The sequence below is a fragment of the Colobus angolensis genome, unplaced genomic scaffold (assembly GCF_000951035.1).
Source record: "Colobus angolensis palliatus isolate OR3802 unplaced genomic scaffold, Cang.pa_1.0 Scaffold59, whole genome shotgun sequence".
Taxonomy (NCBI): Eukaryota; Metazoa; Chordata; class Mammalia; order Primates; family Cercopithecidae; genus Colobus; species Colobus angolensis.
The window spans coordinates 653,368-672,558 of record NW_012119487.1 but is presented as its reverse complement, the minus strand read 5'-3'; the positions used below and the strand labels follow the sequence as shown (position 1 = coordinate 672,558).

General features: G+C 36.4%; 2 pseudogenes across 1 annotated transcript; both read right to left on the bottom strand.

Moving 5' to 3' along the window:
* Positions 1–2,856: 2,856 nt before the first annotated feature.
* LOC105526324 lies at positions 2,857–5,634 on the bottom strand (annotated as a pseudogene). The gene has a single exon (XR_001004065.1). The product of XR_001004065.1 is annotated as a 14-3-3 protein zeta/delta pseudogene (transcript).
* A 6,448-nt stretch (positions 5,635–12,082) lies between these two features.
* On the bottom strand, positions 12,083–12,942 carry LOC105526443 (annotated as a pseudogene).
* Positions 12,943–19,191: the final 6,249 nt, after the last annotated feature.

Below are 19,191 nucleotides of genomic sequence, written 5' to 3'. Positions count from 1 at the left end.
AAATACAAAGTTTACTTAACATTTGAAAGTTACTCAAAATAACTCACCATGTTATGTAATTAAAGAAGAAAAATCTTATCATCATTTCAATACAGAAAACATATTCCACATATTTATGATAGAAATTTATAGCAAACAAATACTAGAAGGAAACTTCTGCAAAGTATTTGTAATGCATCTACAAAATATTTACAGTTAATTGTATATTTAATAGTGAATGCTTTCTAAGAAAAACCAAAAAAGTCCACTCCAATCATTTTCATTGAAATTTATACTGGAGATCCTAGCTTGTACAAAAGAGAAAAAATCATAGAAATTGGGAAAAGTAAAGACATGATTCTTTACGTAAAACCTCCCAAGGTGTCTATAAGAAAACTACTTGACTTAATATATGATTTTAACAATGTATGCTATAAAATTAGTATACAAAAACCAATAGCATTTCTATTACATATAGTAGCAATTAGAAAAAAAGTTTAAAATACCATTTACAACAGCATCAAAAAACATAAATTCTTGGGGATAAATTTAACAATTTATTAAAAGATGTTGTAATACCTCAACTAAAAAGTATAAAACATTGCTGAAAAAAATTAAAATAGACTTAAATAAATGAAGCAATACTAAATAAAACAAAGTTATCAATCAATTCCCTCCTCCCCTACCGTATTGATTCAGATTCAATACAATCTCAATCAAAATCCCAGCAAATGTTTAAATATACATTGACAAGGTGATTATAACATACATTTGAAAATCACAAAGGACCTAAAATAGCCAAAGAAATCTTCAAAACAAAGAATAATATTGGAGAACTCATAGTACCTGATTTGAAAACTTTTTTTTAAGCTACGGTAATCAAAAGAGTGTGCCATTGGTGAAACGATAGATAGAAAATAGAACAAAAGAGAGAGTCCTGAAATGGATCCACACATGTACAGTCAAGTTATTTTTACAAACACACTGAAATAATTCAACTGGGAGTGAAAAATCTCTTCAACAAATGAAGCTAGACTAACTGGATAATCACATGAGCAAAAAACCTTGACTCCCCCATTTCCTACAATGCACAAAAATTAATGAGATTCATCATAGAACTAAATGGAAACACTAAAATCATCAAGTTTCTAGGAAAAACAGCAGAAGAAAGTATCTTTATGACCTTTGTAGGCAAAAGTTGCTTAGACTGGACAAAGAAAGCATGAATTACAAAGAGAAGAAATAATAAATTGGGATTCATCAAATTTTTAAAATCTTCTGCTCATTGAAAAATGAGCAGTAATCATTGAAAAATGAGTAAGTAAATGAAAAGGCAAGCCATAAGCTGAAGAAAGTATTCATATATATCTGCGAAAGAATTACATCTAAAATATATGAAAAGACAACTCTATAACAAAATAAAAACAACAAAAAATGATTAAAAGAACTTGAGCAAACACTTAACTGAAGATATACAAGTGGTATACAGCATATAAGAAAGTCTTCAACATCATTAGTGATTAGAGAAATGCAAATTACAACCACAATAAGATTGTGGTTCTTATACAAGAATGGCAAAAATAAAAAACAATTTACAACATCAAATGTTAGAGAAGATTAGTAGCAACCGGAGTCTAATACATTACAGTTGAGAATGCAAAATGATACAATTTCTTCAGAAAACTGGTGTTTCTTAAAAGGTTAAATATGTGTCTACCATGTAACACATCAATTCAATTCATGGGTATTTAACTAAGAAAAATGAAAGCATATGTCTTAAAAACCCTTGTTTATAGACATTCAATTCCTAATAGCCACAAAATGGATATGGTATATTGAAAGGAATGTTATTCAGCAATAAAAAGGGACAAAGTAATGATACAAGCAACAACATGGATAATTTTCACATTTTTCTGTGTTAAAGAATCCCCCATACAAAAACTACATACTGTTTGATCCTACTTATAAGAAAGTCTAGGATAGACAAAATTAATTTATGGTGGTAGAAATCAGATCAGATTATAGGGAGGTAACTGATTGGGAAGGAGCACAAAGGAACTTTCTGAGGTTTGATGAAACTGTTCTGTCTTGATGCAGGTGTGGCTTATACAACTGAAACCCTTAATCAAAACTGATTGAATGGTACACTTAAGATTGGAGCATATCTCTCTATATTATACCTCAAAAAATTAAAAGGTCACCCCCAAATCTCCATACATTTGGAAACTAAATAGCTTATTTCCAGCCACATTATGGGTTCACCAATAAGTCATTTTGAAAATTATAACATTTTAGGATTAAGCAACAACAGAGTCACTTTGAGACAAACCTAAAGCAATATGGCGTGCAATCCCTCATTTGTAATTCTGAATTACCGAAAGCTCTGAAAAACAATTTTTAGAAAATTTGACATGAAACCCTGACTCAATCTGATATGAGACAAACTACAGTCTTTGTTATCTTGATGTATGGATTGGTGCAAAAGTTATTGTGGTTTTTGCCAGTACTTTGTAATTACCTTGTAATGGCAAAAACCGCAATAACTTTTGCACCAACCTAATATATGACCAGAGCATTGGCACAGATGCCATGGGAGATTTTTATAATATGGAGTTTATAAACCATATTGCCACTCTAAAATCTAAAATCAGTGAATTCTGAAACACATTTGACAACAAGGGTTTTGGATAATGGATTGCAGTCCATGTAATGAATAATCTTAATTAAATATGTTGCTAAAAAATGGTCAAAAAATAATGAACGAAACATTCCACATATAACAGAGGAAAATATAAAGATAAAAACAGAAATTAATATAATCAAAAACAAAGAAACAATAGAAAGAACCTAAAAATTAACAACTGATACATTTTTTCCCCCATCATCAATATTTATTGAGCATTTACAGTGTACTAGGCACAATAGAACATACAGAAAACATTGTCCCTGCTCTTGAGGAGCTTACATTCTAAAAGAAAAAATACACCTCTTTTAAAATGGCATTTTTGTTTGGTGTTTTCTGCAAAGTACTGAGGAAATATTTTGTTAAAGTGAGCTTTGGGTATAACTTAGCCCCATCATTATTTAGAGAAGAGAGGAAGAAGAAAGAGGAAGGATTTTAAAGGCAGACAATGACAGACCATTCAGGATAGGTAGGGTTTTAAAGGGAGATAAACACAATCTCATCAACTAAGGAGAGATTTACTGCAGTAAATAGGATGAGGGAAATAGTCTGTGGGGTGCAAGCAAAGGAAGCAGGGTGCCTCAGACATTGAGTGGAGCCAGAAAGGTCATGCGGCCTTTTCCCAAGTACATGGCCACCAAGTAAGAATGGTTGATGACAAGACAGAAGGCTAAAAAAGGAAGGTAATCTTGTGCACCTGAAAAATAGAATAAAGGATCAAAATCGAAGGCAGGCTGTAAGAGTATCAAGAAATTCTTAAAAACCAGAAAGTGATTTGGAAGCACAAAACTTACAGTTAATGCTGTCATGATGGGCCAAGAACAGTGTCATGATGGGCCAAGAACACTGTGGCTTCCTAAGTTAGAAAATGCCATATACCAAAATTTTAAATGGAACACATTACATTGTTTTCCAATCAATCTCCCCCTCTCCCAGAAAAAATAGGAACTCATTTTTTTCAGGGTGGAGAGGAAGAGAGGGGATAATGGGACATGGGAACAGTAGTTATATTAGTAGTATTTTTGTTGTTATGATAAATTTTGTGTTTAAACTTGGTAAAAGCCCATTAGCTGCCAAAAGGGAATAAGGAATAAATTTCAAAAAAATGTACAATTTCCTTTAGAGAAGTTTCAAAACCAAAAGACTAATTTATATGAAAAACTGTAGAGAAAGTAGTTGAAAAGTCCATTCATAAAACTTTTATTCCACTTACATGAATTTAATACTTGTGTTCTTAACAATTATGCTTGGATTGTTCATGAAAATGTCATAAGACATTAAACAAAGCTAGCTATCATCTCAAGTTATTTCCCTGTTAACTATTTTTACAGCACATGCATGTTAGGCAAGTATCAAAAAAAAAAAATCACAAAAGCAAAAAACCTAAAAAAAGTTAAATACATGAGTTTTTATTTTACTGCTATGCTTGATATACATGAAGTAATGAATACCAAGCAATTCATTTTTACTGCATCTTTACTTTTACATTTGTTCTTAGGTTGCCTAAAACACTTAAATACAAATAAAATGAGTGTAGCAAAAATAATGAAAGCTAACAGCAGGTAACTTTACAAATAATGGAATGTGAACCATTTCTGCCCTCATCCAGAGTAAAATGGGTCACAACCTTGTCTAAAGGAATACTTCTGCAGCTGTAGTCAAAGGTGTTCACTTTGAGATTGAGTGTTCCACAGATACACATGGTTTAACCTGTGGTATCCATGGGGTATGTTTCTACCACAGCCTTCTAAGTGCTCCAAACCTTAAAGTACCCACAATTACTACCCCTGTGACTGGAACCAATGATCCCTTTTATTCCACACCAGGACAAACCAATATGTAGGCAATTTTCTTTGCTTAGACATGGAAGCAGTTTTACACTGGCCCTTGTGGAGCCACAATGTACCAAAAGTACTATGCCAAACATTTATAACTTGTATAAAAATTCCACATCCCCATATTGGCCACCTCAAGATGAAAACAGATAACTCCCTAAATGTTAACTGGCTCTACTCCCCTAATATTAAACATAAAAACCACATGGGAAATATAGAAATTCAAATAGAAGTAACATAAACCTGTCATAAATCGTAAACAAAAAACTATTTCTGGGACAGCATGGATGACAAATGGTCTACTGTGTAAATTTTAGAATGAGGCAGACAAAAGTTGGAAGGCTGGCTAATTTTCCCCTCCTTCTCCTGCTTCAGCTTCGTCTCCTTGGATATCCGATGTCCACAATGTCAAGTTGTCTCTCAGTAATCGCATTATTAGCCTGCTGTCTTTGTATGACTCTTCACTTAATGTATCAAGTTCAGCAATGGCTTCATCAAAAGCTGTCTTTGCAAGAGAGCAGGCTTTCTCTGTGGAGTTCAGAATCTCATAATAGAACACAGAGAAGTTAAGGGCCAGTCCCAGTCTGATAGGAAACACAGAGAAGTTAAGGGCCAGTCCCAGTCTGATAGGATGTGTTGGTTGCATTTCCTTTTTGCTGATTTCAAAAACTTCTTGGTATGCTTGCTGTGGCTGATCCACAATCCCTTTCCTGTCATCACCAGCGGCAACCTCAGCCAAGTACCATAGTAATCTCCTTTCATTTTCAAATAGAAGACTTTGCTCTCTGCTTGTGAAGCACTGGGGATCAAGAACTTTTCCAAAAGTGACAGTACATCATTGCAGACATCTCTTAGCTCTGTCTCAATTTTCTCTCTGTATTCTCGAGCCATCTGCTATTTTTTCTCAGCACCTTCTGTCTTTTGTTCAATACTCGAGACGACCCTCCAAGATGACCTACGGGCTCCTACACCATTTTTATAAGCAACTGAGAGAAGATTCCTCTCCTCATTGGACAATTCAGCTCCTGGCTCAATTACAGACTTCATGCAGGCTGCCATGTCATCATATCGCTCAGCCTCCTCGGCCAGTTTGGCCTTCTGAACCAGCCCATTTTTATCCATGCCTGGATGTTCTGCTGGCTTGGGGGAAGCGGCCTTAGACCTTTTATGGCTCGGAAACTGGAGTGAGGTGTCCAGCTCCTGAATGTAGCTGAGTGATGTGGAGGCGTTCCAATTGAGAGCTCGGAATCTGCCAACAACTGATACTTTTAGAAGATTAATAAAACTGTCAAATTTCTGGAAATACTGATAAAGAAAAAAACGGAAGTTGTAAATAGTATATCAAGAATAAAAAATGGGACAAAACCACAGAGGTAATCGAGAATCTAAAATTTGTATTTTGTGTCAATAATTTTGAAAACTTAGACAAAGGGACATATTTATTAGAAAAATAAACACAAAAAAATAAAGAAAAAAGAGAAAACCTAATATGCATTTTAACTAATCTTTTTTCTTGTCTTATTGCATAAATAAATAGATGTTTTGATAAGAGATATCCTGGTATTTTAAAAGGGAAAGCTTTTTAAATGGTACTGTTAGGATTCCTCAGAAAAACAGAATGAATAAATGTGCGTGTGTGTGTGTGTAATGTGTGTGTTTGTGTGTGTGTGTTTCTGTGTGTGTGTAAGTTAAAGGAGGTAATTTTAGTGCATTGACTCACATGATTATGGAGGCTGGCAAGTCCAAACTCTGCAAGGTAGGCTAGACCCAACGAAGAGTCAATGCTACAGTTCAATTCTGCAGGTTGTCGGCAGAACTCCCTCTTGGTCAGGTAGGTCTTTCATTCTATTCCGGCCTTTCACTGTTTGGAAAAGGCTCACTCACATTTACAGAGATAATCTGCTTTACTCAAATCCACCAATTTAAATGTTAATCTCATCCAAAAACACTCTGACAGAAACCTCCAGAATAATGTTGGACAAACTATCTGGGCACCATGGCGCAGCCAAATTGACACATAAAATTAAACATCACAGTTAACTTTGCAGGATTATGAGAGGAGTGACATTGTATAATGTATTTTATCAAGATGATTCTGGCTATTGATTAAAAATAGACTATATGGTGAGAATTGTAGACTCAGGGACACCAGAGAAGAAACTACTGCATAATTCATATAAAAGATAATGGAGGCTTGAGCCATTTTTAGTGTCTTTAGCAGTGGCGTAGTGATAGGTCATTAGATTCCAGATGTAGTTTGAAGGTAAAACTCATGGGATTTCTTAACAGAGTGAATGTGGGATATTAGAAAAAGAAGAAGAAGAAAGAAAAGAAAGGAATTAAGAAAAGTGCCAAGGCTCAGGGATCAAACTACTGGGAAAATTGAGCTTCCCTCAACTAACATAAAAACCCAAAGCAGGTTTGGAGGAAACCTCAGGAGTTTAAGATGTCAGACATACAAATGGAGATGTTAAGTGAAATAAGCCAGGCACAGAAGGACAAACGTCACATATTCTCACTTACCTGTGGGAGCTAAGAATTAAAATAATTGAACTCATGGAGATAGAGAGGAGAAGGATGGTTTCCAGAGGCTGGGAAGGGTAGATGGAGTCAGGGTGGAAGGTTGCTGGGGAAGAGGGGATGGTTAATGGGTGCAAAAAACAGCCAGGAAGAATAAATAAGACCGAGTATTTGCTAGCATAACAGGGTGACTATAGTACAAATTAATTTAACTGTTCAATTAAAAATAAAAGAGTATAATTGGATTGTTGTAAACCAAAAGGATAAATGCTTAAGGTGATGGATACCCTATGTATCCTGATATGATTGTGATTTTTTTATTACTCATTGCATGACTATATCAAAATATCTCATGTAACCCATATATATGGTGTATATATATGTATGTGTATATATATACATATATATACCTACTATGTGCTCACAACAATTAGAAATGTGAAATTTTTTGGGAAACAAGAGATGTTGAGGAAGCAATTGGCTTCATAATTCTGGAGTTTAGAGGAAGCTTAGAGATATAAATTTGGGAGTTAGTAGCATACTAATGGAAATTAAATCCCCAAAACTATTTGAAATTTAAAGAACTGGATTTAGACAGAGAAAATAACCAAATAACCAAGGACCCTAACCACTCCAAAATTAAGAAGTCAAGATATCAATATTTTTCAGATTTGATAAATTTTAATAAAATTAAATTTTTATTGAAAATGCATTTTTTTTCTTTTAAGTTCAGGGGTACAAGTGCATGTGTTTTATATGGGTGAACTCAGGTCATGGGAGTTTGTTGGACAGATGATTTCATCACTCAGATATTAAACCTAGTACCCACTGGTTATTTTTTCTGATTCTCTTCCTCCTCACACCCTCCATTCTCAGTTAGGTCCCACTGTCTGTTGATGCCCTTTCTGTGTCCATGTGTTCTCAGCATTTAGTTCCCACTTATAAGTGAGAACATGCAGTATTTGGTTTTCTGTTCCTGAGTTAGTTTGTTAAGAATAATGGCCACCAACTTCATCCATGTACTTGCAAAGAACAGGATTTCATTCTTTTTTATGGCTCCATGGTGTACGTGTGCCACATTTTCTTTATCCAGGCTATCGTTAACGGGCATTTAGGTGATTTAGGTGGATTCCATGCTTTTGCTCTTGTGAATAGTGCTGCAATGAACATACACATACATGTGTCTTTATGGCAGAATGATTTATATTCCTTTGGGTATACACCTAGCAACGGGATTGCTGGGTTGAATGGCAGTGCTGTTTTTAGCTCTTTGAGGAATCTCAACACTGCTTTCCACAATGTTTGAACTGATTTACACTCCCACCAGCAGTGTATAAGCATTTCCTTTTCTCTGCAAACTCACCAGTATCTGTTATTTTTTGACTGTTTATTAATAGCCATTCTGACTAATGTGAGATGGTATCTCATTGTGGTTTGATTTGCATTTATCTAATGATTAGTGATGTTGAGCTGTTCTTCATATCCTTGTTGACCACATGTATGTCTTCTTTTGAAAAGTATCTATTCATGTCCTTTGCCATTGGGGTTTTTTAATGGATTTTTTCCCTGTAAATTTGTTTATTTGTTTAAGTTACTTATAAATGTTGGATATTAGACCTTTGTTGGATACATAGTTTGCAAAAATTTTCTCCCATTCTGTAGGTTGTTTGTTTACTCTGATGATAGTTTCTTTTGCTGCGTAGAAACTCTTTAAGTTTTATTTGACTTGTCAATTTTTGGTTTGGTTGCAATTGCTTTTGGTGTATTCATCATGAAATCTGTGTTCATTCCTATGTCTAGACTGGTATTGCCTAGTTTGTCTTCCAGAGTTTTTATAGTTTTGGGTTTTACATGTAAGACTTTAATCGATCTTGAGTTGATTTTTGTCTGTGGTGTGAGGAAGACGTCCAGTTTCAATCTTCTGCATATGACTAGCCAGTTATCCCAGCACCATTTACTGAATAGGGAGTCTTTTCCTCATTGCTTGTTTTTGTCAGCTTTGTTGAAGATTAGATAGTCATAGGGGTGTGGCCTCATTTCTGGGCTCTCTATTCTGTTCCATTGGTCTATGTGCCTGTTTTTGTACCAGTACCATACTGTTTTGGTTACTATGGCCCTGCAGTGTAATTTGAAGTCAAGTGGCATGATGTCTCCAGCTTTGCTCTTTTTGCTTGAATTGCCCTGGTTATTTGGGCTCTTTTTGGTTCCATATGAATTTTAAAATAACTTGTTCTAGTTCTGTGAAGAATGTCATTGGTAGTTTGGTAGGAATGACATTGACTATAAATTGCTTTGGGCAGTATGGCCATTTTGATAATATTGATTCTTCCTATTCATGAGTATGGGATGTTTTTCCATTTGTTTATATTATCTGTGATTTCTTTGAGCAATGTTTTGTAGTTCTCATTGTACAGATCTTTCACCTCATTGGTTAGCTCTATTCCTTGGTATTTTATTATATTTGTGGCAGCTGTGAATGGGATTGCCTTCCTGGTTTGACTATTGACTTGACTGTTGTTGTTGTATAGGAATGCTAGAGATTTTTGTACATTGATTTTGTATCTGAAATCTTGCAGGTGTTGTTTATCAGCTGAAGGGGCTTTTGGCCATAGACTATAGGGTTTTCTGATATAGAAACGTCATCTACAAACAGGGATAATTTGACTTGCTCTCCTCCTATTTGGATAACTTTATTTGTTTCTTTTGCCTGATTGCTCTGGCTAGGACTTCCAGTACTATGTTCAATAGGAGTTGTGAGAGAGGGCATCCTTGTCTTATGCCAGTTTTCAAGGGGAATACTTTCAGCTTCTGCCCATTCAGTATGATGTTGCCTGTAGGTTTCTCATAGATAGTGCTTATTATTTTGAGGTATGTTCTTGGAAATGCATTTTTAATAAGATAGATGGCACTTAATATTTTTGATTAGTAATGTATTTCTGGATAAACAACTTACTACTATAATGAGAGAGGGTTCACCATAAATTCTATTATAATTTGTTTTATTATGTAGATACTGATAGACATTTCTTACACTATGGGAAATGGAAATTTTATGACAGTATACGTATACATGTACTTATATTTATTAATGTACATGCCAAAGTTCTATATCATTCATCATCAAAAATTATTTTTAGTGCTATATGAGCTAACGACTTGATTGTTTCCCTCAATTTTGTTGAAAACAGAGAAGTGAAATTTAATTTGCAAATATATTTATTATCCAAAAGCAATCCTTTCCTGAATATCACATTAATATTTAAAATTAACCCTTTGTTTGAAGCCATAAATATTTTTGTCTCCCAGAAAAATATATCACAATACCCTGAATAGGTAAGAAAGAGGTATGTCCTTCTTTTGAAAAGTAAGGAAAGGAAAACTGTGAAAAGGGTGGTGGGAAAGTAACACTCTCCCCTCCAAAACAGGTGCTTTTTCAGACAGATCAGTCTGAGGACCAAGTATATGTCAAAGTCAAAGATCTGGAAGTGTATTCCTTTAGTCTATTTCAGGCATAGTATCCCTGAGAAGCTCTTCACATGCCATTCAGAGTATGTGTATCTTAGTTGGAATAGTAGAATAAACTTTGGAAAGGCTTAGAAACAAGACCCAGCTCGACACAGCAATAGCAAAATCTTACATTTGCATAAGAAGTTGTAGTTTACAAACTGTGTTTATTTTCACTACCTCAATTCTCTCCCTCAACAATCATGTGGGATAATTAAGACAGAGTTACAGGACAAGAAAAAAAGTTTTTGAATGTAGAAAAATGTTGTTTTTAAAAATATTTTAGCAACAATGTTTAAAAAATTTATTCTTTCCTTTCTTCTCCTCTGTATTCAGACTCTATTATCCACTAATCTTCACCCAAACAGACTTTCAAAGAAATTTGCATAGTGACATTTCACTACTTCCGTATTGAGGTTCCATTTAGTCCTAAGCTACGTACACATAAAAATTTCATCTAAAATTAAGGCTAACATAATGGGGAAAATGTATGCTTAATCTATCTCCAGATTAATGCCATCATGTCTGTCTAATTTAGAACTTCCCTGTTCCAAACATCTTTCTTCACCTCTTACTATAAGTATTACAACTATGTCTGGAAGCAAAAAAAAAAAAAATTAACATTTATTTTAGGTTCAGGGGTACATGTGCAGGATATGCAAGTTAGCTACATAGGGTAAACTTGTGTCATGGGGGTTTGTTGTGCAGACTATTTCCTCACCCATGTATTAAGCCTAGTACCCATTAGTTATTTTTCCTGATCCTCTCCCTCCTCTCACCCTCTGAAATGCCCTAGTGTGGGTTGTTCCCCTCTATGTGTCCATGTGTTCTCATAATTTAGCTCCCACTTATGAGTGAGAACATGCAGTATTTGGTTTTCTGTTTCTGCATTAGTTTGCTGAGGATAATGACCTCCATCTCCATCCATGTCCCTGCAAAGGACATGATCTCATTCTTTTTTTATGGCAGCATAGTATTCCATGGTGTATATGTACCACATTTTCTTTACCCAGTATATCAACCTAAATGCACTTTTAGATATTGTAGGAAATATCTACTCAAGACCTTTGGATGACAGAGATTTTTGAGGTTGTTTCCACGCATGCTGCTCTGGTGTTTACGATAATCCTGGCACATAGCAGATGTTCAGTTATACTTGCTGAGTGAGTCTATGAATACATAATTCAATATCCTTCTTCCATCAAGACCATACAATGAATACACACAGCCCAGGGTGACATTTAAGACTGAGCCTGAAGAATTTTCAAGACCTGGATAGGCAGGGATGGGGAGAGATGGGCATTTCAGGAGAAGGAACTACACATGCAAAGTCTCAGAGTCACAGAGGCTTGGTCCAGTGGATGTGGGAAGACATTGGATGATGCAGGGAGAAGAGGGATCAGGAGCAGAGTCTAGCAGGGGACCGACCCTGCAAGGCCTTCAGTCCAGGCTGTGGCATTTGCCCTTCATCCTCCAGCAATGGAGAGGAAACATGGCCATTCAGATTGTGGAGGAACTGGACAAGCAGGCATCTAGAAGCACAGTCTAGAGGCCTGAGGGATTAGCCTGTGATAGTGTTTGCAGCCTCCATACCCACTGCTGCCCTCACCACCTTCCTCCTGTAGAAACTGACACTGAGGAAGATGAAGCAGATACAGAGAAGCAGGATCTTCACAGCTCCCTCCCTGGTGGCTACAAGAACCACATCCTTCATGGGCCCTGATTGTTTGGAGGAAATATGGGATGAGGCCAATTCAGTTGCTACATTGTCATGGGAAATGCTGATAACGAGGTACCTGGAGGCATAAGCCACGCAGAGTTGGATGGTCCACCATGCACTCATGCCTGTTCTGCAGAAGTCTATGTAGCAATTGTGGTAGGTGTCGTGGTCCTGGGGTCTGAGTGTGAGGTTGAGCACTGAGAAATGGGAGGTTGTTGTTCCAGTTCCTTGGGAGGACAGGGCCTCCCCCTTCCAGGAGAAAGAAGGGGTTAGGCATTCCTCAAAAACCCAGTTAAACACACAGATGACTGTCACTGGCTTCCCATGCTCTAGGGCCTTGGGGAGGTAGACATCAGGCTTCTGAGTCAGGGCTGTCAGTTCCAGAAAGAATGTATTCATGAAATTATATCTCACAAAGCTTCCTCTCTTCACCTGAAAGGAGTACACTGCCGTATCCTCCATCTGCACATCTCTGATCACCAAGGAGCAACTCTGGTAGTGGGGATCCCCAGTGAGCTGGAATCGGCCCTAGGTGCTTATTTGCACTACTTGTTTTGAGTTGTTTGTTGCCACTAGAGCACTCATGTTTGTGTCGGTCCCTTCTTTGAACCAGTGGCCATGGGCTGGGGTAGACTTGTCCAGCCCCTCAGTGGGTAGGAGAAGGAGCAGGTCACAGAGACACACAGTCCCTCCTGCACCATCTCTGACTCCTGCACTTGCAGCCAGAATCTCCCATCCAGAGCCTGAGACCCACTCAGCAGCAAAGACAGCAGCAGCAGCAAAGGAGGCACAGCGACCTGCCTGAGACAGGCCTGTTCCCTGGCTGTGCTGTGAGTGACTCAGGAAGCTGGAGGCAGAAGTGGCAGTCGAAGGTGGGAGCTGAGCCCCAGGGCCTTGCCCACTAGTCCTCCTGGCTCTCCTGGGACCCAGCGTGTGAGCTGGTTCTTCCAGAGCCCTCTCTGGCACTGGAAGCAAAAATGTATTCAATAATAAAACTTGAGGATAAATGTCTATGCAGTAAATCTGGTTTTTCCTCAATGAATGGACCTAGCTTTCATGAATGTTTATAGGTAATTGTATCTTGTATTTCAATGTACTCCACATTGAGATACACCAGTCAGAACTGATCATAAAAGTTGTGGACTTTGACAAAAGTATGTATAGGCACACATCAAAATATAACCTATCAAATAAATTACACTTGTGCTAGTCTTGCACTGGTTGATTTTTGTGATGTGAAAGACCATATGTCTAGGAGCTCATTACATGCTCTTCAAACCTTCAGCACCATGGTCAGCATCTACTTTGCCCATAAGTTTCAGAAAAGGCTGGTCATGAATATAAGGTTTCATTGGATTTCAGAGGTTAAGGAGCCTTTAAGTCAACCAATCTACTACCCATTGAATTCCTGCATTTTTCTCTACTGTCATCCAGACTCTGCCTTAGGTGGTCAGCATCATCTTATGGTTACAGTAACAGGTATAGTTCATTTGATTAATGCCATTTGCATGAATGAAACACGGAGGCTAAAGCAGCCCCACAGCTCAGAAAGAAATGTTTATTATAGATAAATTGTTTATTCCAGATAAAATGTTTATTCCAGACATAAAATTTTATTTTAGCGTCCGGTATATATTGGTACATTTGGTTTACTGACTTTATTTACTACAACAACCCTTCATTGAGTGTAATGCAAAATTTTTCTAGGAACTGAAATGGAATGAAAATCAAATATAAGGAAGACAAAATCCTTTATCTCAAAGAATTCATACTTAAGTAGGAGATAGAGACAAGAATATAACAACTTATAATATCACAATAAAATCTACAGTCTAAACAAATGTGCTGGGACAGCATAGAAGAAGCAATTAATTATATTCTGAGTGGCAATTACTAGGAGAGGTGACACTGAAAAATAAGTCAACATTTTAAAGGGAGATAAGCAACAGAAGAAAACCAGAGAGAGTAAACTATATGGACTAAGTCACAGAATAGCAAAAATACATAGTGTTTTGAATTTTCTCATATGGGATTGTCAAATAACTCACAGTGAATAGATCTTTGGAGTTCCCAAGATGCTTAATAGCAGCAGCAAAAAGTAATAGAAGGTAGTGGCGTACTTAACATGATTTAACCAGAACTGCAAAGTCCTATGCCCTTCAAAATATGTCTTTCTATGCAGATGTTGTTGTGTCTAAAATTATAAAATTCATTCCTTTAGTATATCCCTAATAACATCTTAGTGTTTGTGACTGAACCAGACATACTCTTAACCACGAGAGAGGACTGCTATAAAAGCATGACAACCATGGAGTAGGTACTGCAAGTTAGGAAAGGAGGTTGTAGCAAAAGAGTACAAGAGACACGCTTCATATTTCTGCCTAGTTGCAAATCCTAAATATACATCTGGCATATAAAATACATTAAGCATCAAAATCCAGTAGTCAATAAACATTTATTGGGTACACACTGTGTCAGAAATTCTCCAGTAAATGAATAAAACACACATTCTTTCCTTGAAGAGCTACACTCAACTGGGAAGAATAGATGTTAAAAGAGTAATTTCAGTATGGTATGACATGTGCTTTGACAAAGATTTTAAAAAGAATTCTGTGGATACTTTAACTGTCAAGAGGCTTGAGGAATGCTTCATGGAAGACAAAATAGTAAAGCTAATTTTTTGAGTGGTGTTTAAAGGATAATAAAGAGGACAGTATATTCTAGGCAAAGAAAATAGCATAAGCAAATGCACAGAGTTTTAAAATAGCATCTTTTATATGGAGAACAATATGCGGGAACATACACATAAAAATGTATCTAGATACACAGTTTAAATGTGGGGCATCCTGAAACATGAAGAAATTCAGGATACTGTTTTCTTGCCAATAATAATTGCTTTGGTACAGTGATCTAGAAATTTTAGTTTGAAAATTTGTTGGGAAGCATTTCTAAATCAAACTTAATACCACCTTTATTGATTTAATTATTTCAATAAGTATTTATTAAGCTAGCTAGAAAAAATACAGAGAAAGCAGGAATTGGAAATATCAAATTACAAAATTATTTTAGATTTCAAGAATGGCAGAATGGCAGTATCTGTATAGAAAAATGCATGTTATTCAACTAACAGGCAAAAAAAACCATAGCATCATAATGACAGGATCAAATTCACATATAACAATATTAACTTTAAATGTAAATGGACTAAATCCCCCAATTAAAAGACACAGACTGGCAAATTGGATAAAGAGTCAAGACCCATCAGCGTGCTGTATTCAGGAGACCCATCTCACATGCAAAGACACACATAGGCTCAAAATAAAGGGATGGAGGAAAATTTAACAAGCAAATGGAAAACAAAAAAAGGCAGGAGTTGCAATCCTAGTCTCTGATAAAACAGACTCAGATAAAACCAGCAAAGATCAAAAGAGACAAAGAAGGGCATTGCATAATGGTAAAGGAATCAATGCAGCAAGAAAAGCTAACTCTCCTAAATATATACGCACACAATAAAGGAGCACCCAGATTCATAAAGTTCTTAGAGACCTACAAAGAGACTTAGACTACCACACAACAATAGGAGATTTTAACACCCCACTGTCAATATTAGACAGATCAACGAGACAGAAAATTAACAAGGATATTCAGGACTTGAACTCAGCTCTGGACCAAGCAGACCTAATAGACATCTACAGAACTCTCCACCCCAAATAAACAAAATATACATTTTTCTAAGTGCCACATGGCACTTATTCTAAAATTGACCACATAATTGGAAGTAAAACACTCCTCAGCAAATGTAAAAGAATGGAAATCATAACAAACAGTCTCTCAGACCACAGTGCAATCAAATTAGACCTCAAGAATAAGAAACTCACTCAAAACTGCACAACTACATGGAAACTGAACAACTTGCTCCTAAATGACTACTGGGCAAATAATGAAATTAAGGCAGAAATAAAGATGTTCTTTGAAACCAATGAGAATAAAGACACAAAGTACCAGAATCTCTGGGACACATTTAAAGCAGTTTGTAGAGGGAAATTTATAGCTTTAAATGCCCACAAGAGAAAGCAGGAAAGATCTAAAATTGACACCTAACATCGAAATTAAAAGAACTAGAGAAGCAACAGCAAACAAATTCAAAATCTAGCAAAAGACAATAAATAACTAAGATCAGAGCAGAATTGAAGGAGAGACATAAAAAAACCTTCAAAAAATCAATGAATCCAGGATCTGGTTTTTAGAAAAGATCAACAAAATAGACCACTAGCCAGACTAACAAAGAAGAAAAGAGAGAAAAGAATCAAATGAGAAAAGAATCAAATAGACGCAATAGAAAATGATATAGGGGATATCACCCCTGATCCCACAGAAATACAAACTACCATCAGAGAATACTATAAACAACTCTACACACATAAACTAGAAAATCTAGAAGAAATGGATACATTCCTGGACACATACACCTTTCCAAGACTAAACCAGGAAGAAGTTGAATCCCTGAATAAACCAATAACAAGTTCTGAAATTGAGGCAGTATTTAATAGCCTACCAACCAAAAAAAGCCCAGGACCAGACAGATTCACAGTTGAATTCTCACAGAGATACAAAGAGGACTGGTACCATTCTTTCTGAAACTATTCCAAACAATAGAAAAAGAGAGAATCCTCCCTAACTCATTTTATGAGGCCAGCACCATCCTGATACCAAAATCTGGCAGACACAAAACAAAAAAAGAAAATTTCAGGTCAATATCCCTAATGAACATTGATGCAAAAATCCTCAATAAAATACTGGCAAACTGAATCCAGCAGAACATAAAAAAGCTTATCCACCATGATCAAGTTGGCTTCATATCTGGGATGCAAGGATGGTTCAACATACACAAATCAATAAATGTAATCTATCACAAAAACAGAACCAATCACAAAAACCACATGATTAACTCAATAGATGCAGAAAAGGCCTTTGACAAAATTCAACACCCCCATGCTAAAAACTCTCAATAAACTGTGTATCGATAGAACGTATCTCAAAATAATAAGAGCTATTTATGAAAAACATACAGCCAGTATCATACTGAATGGGTAAAAACTGGATGCATTCCCTTTGAAAACTGGCACAAGACAAGGATGGCCTCTCTCACCACTCCTATTCAACATAGTGTTGGAAGTTCTGGCCAGGGCAATCAGGCAAGAGAAAGAAATAAAGGTATTTAAATATGAAGACAGGAAGTCAAATTGTCTCTGTTTGCAGATGACGTGATCATATATTTAGAAAACCCCATCGTCTCAGCCAAAAATATCCTTAAGCTGATAAGCAACTTCAGCAAAGTCTCAGGATACAAGATCAATGTGCAAAAATCACAAGCATTCCTATACACCAATAACAGACAGAGAGCCAAATCATGAGTGAACTCCCATTCACAATTGCTATTAAGAGAATAAAATAGCCAGGAATCCAACTTACAAGGGATGTGAAGGACCCCGTCAATGAGAACTACAAACCACTGCACAAGGATTTAAGAGAGGGCACAAACAAATGGAAAAACATGCCACGCTCATGGATATGAAGAATCAATATAGTGAAACTGTCCATACTGCCCAAAGCAATTTATAGATTCAATGCTATCCCCATCAAACTACCACTGACTTTCTTCACAGAATTGGAAAAAATACTTTAAACTTCATACGGAACCAAATAAAAGAGCCCTCATAGCCAAGACAATCCTGGGCAAGAAGAACAAAGCTGGAGGGATCATGCTACCAGACTTCAAGCTATACTACAAGTCTACAGTAACCAAAACAGCATGGTACTGGTAACAAAACAGATATGTAGACCAATGGAACACAACAGAGGCCTCATAAATAACAACACACATCTACAACCATCTGATCTTTGACAAACCTGACACAAACAAGCAATGGGGAAAAGATTCCCTATTTAATAAATGTTGTTGGGAAAACTGGCTAGTCATATGCAGAAAACTGAAACTGGAACACTTCCTTACACCTTATACAAAAATCAACTCAAGATGGATCAAAGGCTTAAACATAAGACCTAAGACCATAAAAGTCCTAGAAGAAAACCTGGGCAATACTATTCAGGACATAGGTATGGGCAAAGACTTCATGTCTAAAGCACCAATAGCAATGGCAACAAAACCCAAAATTGATAAATGAGATCTAATTAAAGTAAAGAGCTGCACAGCACAAGAAACTATCATCAAAGTGAACAGGTAACCTACAGAATGGGAGAAAAAGTTTGCAATCTATCATCTGACAAACGACTAATATCCAGGATCTACAAGGGACGTCAACAAATTTACAAGAAAAAAAAAAACAACGTCATCCAAAAGGGTATGGCCAAAGGGTATGAGCAGAAACTTCACAAAAGAGGACATTTATGCAGCCAACAGACATATGAAAAAATGCTTATCATCACTGGTCATTAGAGAAATACAAATCAAAACCGTAATGGGATACCATCTCAAGCCAGTTAGAATGGCAATCATTAAAAAGTCAGGAAACAACAGTTGCTGGAAAGGATGTGGAGAAATAGGAATGCTTTTACACTGTTGGTGGGAGTGTAAATTAGTTCAACCATTGTGGAAGACAGTGTGGTGATTCCTCAAGGATCTAGAACTAGAAATACCATTTTACTGAGCAATCCCATTACTGGGTATATACCCAAAGGATTATAAATCATTCTACTGTGAAGACACATGCACACGTATGTTTATTGTGGCACTATTCACAATAGCAAAGACTTGGAACCAACCCAAATGTCCAACAATAATAGACTGGATAAAGAAAATGTGGCACATACACAGCATGGAATAGTATGCAGGCATAAAAAAGGATGAGTTCATGTCCTTTGCAGGGACATGGATGAAGCTGGAAACCATCATTCTCAGCAAACTATCACAAGAACAGAAAACTAAACAC